The sequence below is a fragment of the Physeter macrocephalus genome, chromosome 7 (genome assembly GCF_002837175.3).
Source record: "Physeter macrocephalus isolate SW-GA chromosome 7, ASM283717v5, whole genome shotgun sequence".
Classification (NCBI taxonomy): domain Eukaryota; kingdom Metazoa; phylum Chordata; class Mammalia; order Artiodactyla; family Physeteridae; genus Physeter; species Physeter macrocephalus.
Window position 1 is genome coordinate 73,270,839 of NC_041220.1, and position 7,438 is coordinate 73,278,276.

The 7,438-nt window shown below is 42.4% G+C and overlaps 1 protein-coding gene across 1 annotated transcript in view; it reads right to left on the reverse strand.

The window, feature by feature from the left end:
- Positions 1-310: 310 nt before the first annotated feature.
- The window catches only part of HELQ (helicase, POLQ like), a 54,208-nt gene continuing 47,080 nt past the window's right edge, over positions 311-7,438 (reverse strand). Inside the window, exon 19 of the mRNA XM_028491996.2 lies at positions 311-397. The gene's annotated coding sequence lies outside the window, so the exon portion shown is untranslated. The remainder of the gene's footprint in view (positions 398-7,438) is intronic.

Below are 7,438 nucleotides of genomic sequence, written 5' to 3' on the forward strand. Positions count from 1 at the left end.
CTGCTTGGCGGCCTGCCTCAGACACAGGAACCCAATCGACCACTGTGTATGAATGAAACCACTAGCCATTATGAATCAGGAACATGACAAGTATGCATTTGGAATAAATAATGGGAAAGACGCTTTCTCTCTGCTGAATTGACAAGAAAGAGGTTTCGGCAGCATCTGCTAGAATCTGCTCATTTAGCAGGAAAAGATAACAAAAAGGTCACCTCACAAGTCAGCCTCCACCGTAAGTATGCACTGCCCTTGGTAACAGAAGAGCAGACGCAGCCACGGCCGAGCTTGTTCTTCTGCATGTGGGACCATTTGGTGAGGCAGCACATCATGCTCACCTTTTTCTATGTGTGGATTCATGTCCTCCTTTTGCGCTTCTCTCAAGAACTTTCAGCTTCTCCTGCAAGAACACATGTTCCTCCAGTGAACATCTTGGCAAAGGCGAGTCTTTTTGGCAGCAGGGCCGTTAATGATACTAGGTGCCGGCGTAAATCTAGGAAGCCAGGGCACAGGGGAAGGCAGTGACTCAATTACTGACAGCTGTTAGAGCCTCGTTTCTCTGCATTTTAGTTTCCCCAGCAGAGTGGCACAGACACCACCATCATTAACATTTAATTTTGATTTAGTATGTCTGCACAGGCTGCAACAACTAAAGTGCAGCCTGTTGCCTATAAAAGTTCAAGCCCCCTGGAGGTCATTCTGGACCGCACCTGCTCAAACCCAAGTGGTGGCTAGACAAAGCTTTTCCAGGTTGCTCCAGTTTCTGAAGGCTTCCTTCTGCTGCAGGAGTCCTGAAAGGTGAACTTAAGAGCTATGTGAAGAGCTGGAATAACTCATGCAAAACCCCCTTCCTACTCCCCTGTGATCACACTGAGAAAAAGAACCAAGAACTAATATTAAAGACCAAGGTCTAGGTTTCATAACATAGACTGAAGGAAACCAAATATCAATCTTAGTGATGGCATGTTTTAAAGTGAGCTAAGTGGTGCATGTGGAACAAACCTTGGAAAGTGACAAAGATTCTCTTCTTGACCAAACTTTAAACGGGCTCATCTGAGCCCTCTTTTCGACCAGGCCTTAACTCTGGCCTAGAAAAACTGCAGACTCTCAGCACAAATGATGCCGTCCCCCCCTCCCCGCCCAGTCCCAAGCCCCCACTAAAAGACTTGAACAAACACTAACATAGCTCCTAACAGCTCAAGGCTGCACCCCTAGGATGACCCTACTCCCCCCTTAAACTGTCTGCCTGAGAAAACTGCCAGGAGGATTACTGTTTGCTCCATTCCAAACGTGGTAATAGACAGGCCCCTGCACGGCCCCCATTCCCGTTTAGTAGGCTCTGGGGGGCTTGCTCTGACTTACACCACTACCTCCTGTCATACAGATACTAGAAGCTTGCTTCTCCTTTGGATAAGCACCAATCAATAAACCCAGTCTCTGCTGAAGGGCCTGCTCTTTCCCCTCCCGCTCCCCCATTCTTCCTTGAAAACGTCCATCACCTCCACACTTAGTACTGAATAAATCCTATCCTTACCGCTTTACCTAGTGTCCAGCTTATGTCTGACAAAGCTCAGGTCTACATTTTCTATCTGTCCTCGGCAGCAAGGTCTAGACAGACAGATCACAGTGCTAACAAGGCCAAGGTTATGAACTTGATCTCCATATGGCTCTGTCCATATTGTGGTCACACGTGTCCACCTCTGTCAGGTGTTTCACCAGGGCCTTTCATTGATCACAAGGTGAACCAGATGAGCACGTAGAGATGGCTCAGCACAAATCATTTGCTGCTGCTTTTTTGGTTCCTCATTACTGCTTTAAGAGTGCAAATATACAGATGGTGCTTGCAGCCTTCACTCTGTATAGCTCAGTGAGAAGAGAACCTTCCTGTTGTCGCTCATGTTCTCCCCTCTCCCACCCACCCTTCTCCCTCTGTCTCAGACATTCCCATCACCTCCCACTTCTGTTTCTAGTGCCTGTAAGCATTTATCTTTTGTACACTGTGCTTCATGATGTGACCATCAGTGGTTCATGGTTCATGTATTTATGCTTTACTGCTCCTAAACGCAACAAGAACCAAATATTCCCTCTTGTTTTACACCAGCGTCTAGCATCAGGATAAGCACATCAAAACTATTCACTAAAATGCATGTAAATATTTTCATTGAGCTTTCAGATGACTTTGACAAATTTCAGCAAAATGATGTTGAATTCCTTCATCATTTCTAGGATGGGCAGCAGACTCTCAAAGTGCTTACACATTTATAAAGTAAACTAGTGTTATTATGCTTCATGTAGAGTGAGTAGTCTTGTCTGTAGATTTTTTCCAATTTTATGTGTGATCATACAGTAATACTATATTTTACTACAAAGGAGGATCGTTTAGCATGTAGCATTATAATAGCTAGTTATTTATACCTACATTGCAGTTAACCTACATTTTCCTAGTTTTATACATATCTCTTTATCATGATAACATACTTTTATGCCCCTTTGAAGACAGAAAACAAGGTCTGGGGAAATATCATAGACTAGATGGCTCATAAAACTCCTCAGAAGTTAGGGATTCAAACTTCCAATCTCTGTGGTAATTGGGTCTTTTTTGTTGTCATTTTGTTTTAGTCAACTGGGGATAGGACTTTTTTACTTAAGTTGTTGAAGGGATAAATAAAATCTTTTTACTGGAGAAAATGCAATTAATAAAAATGGTAGGGGTACTTCCCTGGTGGTGTAGTAGTTAAGAATCCACCTGCCAATGCAGGGGACACAGGTTCGAGCCCTGGTCGGGGAAGATCCCACATGCTGCGGAGCAGCTAAGCCCGTGCGCCAAAACTACTGAGCCTGCGCTCTAGAGCCCACGGGCCACAACTACTGAGCCTGAGCTCTAGAGCTTTTGTGCCACAACTACTGAAGCCCGCACACCTAGAGCCCGTGCTCTGCAACAAGAGAAGCCACCACGATGAGAAGCCCATGCACCGCAACAAAGAGTAGCCCCTGCTCGCCGCAACTAGAGAAAGCCCGCACACAGCACCGAAGACCCAATGCAGCCAAAAATAAATAAATAACAAATACATTTATTTTTAAAAAATGTAGGCATTCACCACAGTTAATTTCTATAGTTTTCAGGAACACAAAATAATCCTGTCAATGGGCCTAACACATTTAACTGAGATTGCTCATATGCTAAGATCCAGAAGGGGTCCTGCAGAATGGTAGCTCCCCAATTGTGTTCCAGGCTATTTTCAGATGTGTTCGTTTCCTATTGCCGCTGTAACAAAGTACCACACATTTAGTGGTTAAAAGCTACACAAATTTATGTTACAGTTCTGGAGATCAAGTCTCAAAGGGTCTCAACAGGCTAACAGCTGGTGTCAGCAGAGCTGAGTTCCTTTCTGGAGGCTCTAGGAGAGAATCTGTTCCCTTGCCTTTCTCAGCTTCTAGAGGCTGCCTGCATGCCTTGGCTTGAGGCCCCTTCCATCAGTGTATTAACTTGTGCTGCCAGGTTCACATGTTTTAGTGCAGCCCTTAGACTAAAGCTTCTACTGCCCTCTCTGTGCATATGGATCATTTTGGGGAGGTTTAATCATCTAATATGTTTGGTTCTGCTGGAGCAAAATCACTTATTTCCTCTAGAGTGGTAGTTTTAATTCTAATAGCAAAATTTTTATACATTACAAACATCCTGAAAGAGATGTATGTAATTCTCCTGAAAGAGAATTATCACATCTTTAAGTTTTACTCCAAGTGACCACATATCACTTGGGTAACCACTTACTGAAGAAAAGGATCAAAAGACTATTTTAAAAATGAAAAATGGAGCATGCTAATTCATCACATCAAATTTGTATTTTTAATCACTGCATAGGATTTTAGGCAGGAGGAGGGGCTATTATACTGATATATGCTGTCTGCCATCTTGATCAACTCCTTTCCAAACACACATAGGGTAGCTTGTAATGCAAATAAACACAATCAAAGAAAGAATTATCAGCGTGACCTAGGTGTGACCTAGGCTCTGTCTCTTATTAATGGAGTGATCCCGGGCAAGCCATACTTTCTTCATTTGTAACATAGGGTAAAAAACAACATGTACCTCAGATGGCTGTAAGGAAAACATTACGGAATTAAAAAGCTGTAGTGATTCTTGTGTGGGAAGGTTCTTACAAATGGAAGCAGAAAGCCAAGGAGAGTCTTACGTTAGTCCTTCCTGAAAGGACTGAAAAAATATCAGTTTTGATATTTGTTGAGAGGATAGCTGGGTTTGAAACACTTAAACTTGACCAAAAATTTGAGGTACCCAATAGAAAAAAAAATCTTTTTTTTTTTTTTGTGGTGGTTACTTATTTAAGCTTATAATGCAAATCCAAAGAAGCTAGGACATTATAAAGATCTTGGTGAAGTTAAACATTCTAGAAATGGGCAAGCTTGCTCATAGCTTGAAAAAAATACAAAAAGGAAAATTATTTTCTTTTTCTTTTTCCTGGACTTGCTGAAATTTTTAATGTCTTGAAGCTTGATACAGAGGAACTGTGGGTACACTCCTTGATGCTTCAGTGCAGTCAGATGATGCCATCAAAAAGCCCACATTCAAATCTTTTCATTTACCTAGAATTTAACTTGGTTTAGGAACATAGGTAGAGATTCAGCTTAATATTTTCCTAAAACATGAGGTAGCCACTGTTTGAACTCCATTCACTGAGTTATCCATCTTCTCCATTGTGACTCAAGTGTCACCTGTATTAGCTATCGATTTCTCTGCCTACCACCCCTTCCCTCCAGCTTCTGAAAAAACTAACACAAAACAAAAACTCTACACCCTGGCCACAGAGGTGGGCAAAGGACCAATTAGACCAATGAGAATCCCTCCCAGCAACTTCTCTACCTGGAATGGCAGCAGAGAGCTCATTTTGCTTTGATCTTGAAGCCGTTGAGTCAGTCAGTCTAGAGCTGCCCGACAAGGAAGAGGTGGCAAGTCCTGAGGTGCTGAGTCTCTGGCTCCAGTTGCTCTAAGGCCAGTTCTATTGCTGCTATGGTTTGAGAATGTGGCTGCTAAATTTTCTTTTTAAGTTTAAGCTAGATATACCTGGGTTTTTATCAATCAAAACTGAAAAACCATGTTTATTATATATTAAGTTCTTAAATGTCTTTGAATCTATTTTTACTCTCCACTCTGTTCCCACTAATCTACAGCTCTTCTTCTCTAGAGCTGAACTGTTTCAATTTCTTTACGTTTTAATATCTTTCAGGGCTAATCTCCCATCATTACCCTTGGTTACAGCCTTTCAGTTGGACTGACCTAGAGACACTGATTGGGGGAGGGGGAGATGGTCCCAGACTGCAGGTACAGGTTTTCTAGTTTCCGTAAAGGTACCCCTCCAACTTGCCATCTCGAATCTTAATCTACTTTTCTCTTCTTCTCTAGAGCTGAACTGTTTCAATTTCTTTACGTTTTAATATCTTTCAGGGCTAATCTCCCATCATTACCCTTGGTTACAGCCTTTCAGTTGGACTGACCTAGAGACACTGATTGGGGGAGGGGGAGATGGTCCCAGACTGCAGGTACAGGTTTTCTAGTTTCCGTAAAGGTACCCCTCCAACTTGCCATCTCGAATCTTAAATTAATAAGTTGGGATTATTGATCAGTCTCTTATAAGTTGGTTAGCAAGAATCAGGGCTCCCTTAGAGACTTGCTCACTTGAGCAAACTAACCATACTGGGGTTTCTAGATTTTAAAACACCGAAGGCTTGACTATGGACCTCTGGGGCACACCTCAGTGGCTGCACCCAAGCAGCCAGTAGGTGGGCCAGCTGCTCTTTTACAGTCTTTTTAGTTGCAATAAATGGAATATGTGCAGTACAGCCCAGGATTCTACCAGGACATTAGGATGCCATACTGTGCCTCATATGGAGGGGTGAGGTGTGACAACGTGATGTAATGCTAGGGACAAAATCAAGCAAGGTGAAAGGGACACTCAGGAAGGACAAAATGGGAAAAATTCTACCAAGACAATACTGTATATTGGTTAAGTGCAGAGACTTTAGATTGGGATTGGCTGGGTCTGAATCCCTGCTCTGCCACGAACAGTACATGACCTTGGGCAAGTTTCTCTAATTTTATCGGCACCACTTTTCCAACAGCATTTGCTCACTTTGTGTCTTTATGTCACATTTTGGTAATTCTAACAATATTTCAAACTTTTTCATTATTATTATATTTGTTATGATGATCTGTGATCAGTGATCTTTGATGTTACTACTGCAGAAAGAATACAACTCACTAAAGGCTCAGATGACGGTTAGCGTTTTTTAGCAATAAAGTATTTTTTTTTTTTTTTTTGTGGTATGCGGGCCTCCCTTTTTTTATTAAGATATATACATTGTTTTATTTTAGACATAATGCTATTGCAGACCTAACAGACTACAGTATAGTGTAAACGTAACTTTACATGCATGGGAAAACCAAAAAATTCATGTGACTTGCTTTACTGCAATAATCACTTTTTTGTGGTGGTCTGGAACCGAACCCACAATATTTCTGAGGTGTGCCCATATCATAACGGTCTACAGTGTTAAGGCACAAATAACTTAGACTGTGGATCTATTTGCAAAGTTTCCAATGGATGTCTCTCAGACAGGTGAGGAAAACTTTAACTAAACCAGTTCAGTACTTATAAATATTGCTAGTTATTACTTTTTTTCTAGTTTAACCAGTCATCTACATTTGAACTATTAATCTGAAAAGGGAGGGGGGAGAGCCAATATTTAAGTTGTGTTTAAAGAGAATCTTTAAATTATTAATTTGAGTAGAATTCCTTTTTCACAGAGGTTCTTACTTTGTGCAATAAACTGGGGTAGGTGCTGTGTGGATACAAAGATGGTAACAAAGGTCTTGGCCCTCCAGGAGATTTCAAACTAGTCACATTAAAAAAGACATGGGGAAGGAGGAACCAAGACGGCAGAGTAGAAGGACATGCTCTCACTCCCTCTTGCAAGAACACCAGAATCACAACTAGCTGCTGGACATTCATCGACAGGAAGACACTGGAACTCACCAAAAAAGATACCCCACATCCAAAGACAAAGGAGAAGCCACAATGAGACAGTAGGAGGGGCGCAATCACAGTAAAATCAAATCCCATAACTGCTGGGTGGGTGACTCACAGACTGGAGAACACTTATACCACAGAAGTCCACCCACTGGAGTAAAGGTTCGGAGCCCCACATCAGGCTTCCCAACCTGGGGGTCTGGCAACGGGAGGAGGAATTCCTAGAGAATTAGACTTTGAAGCCTACTGGGATTAACTGCAGGACTTCAACAGGACTGGGGGAAACAGAGACTCCACTCTTGGAGGGCACACACAAAGTAGTGTGCGCATCGGGACCCAGGGGAAGGAACAGTGACCCCAGGGGAGACTGAACCAGACCTACCTGCTAGTGTTAGGGC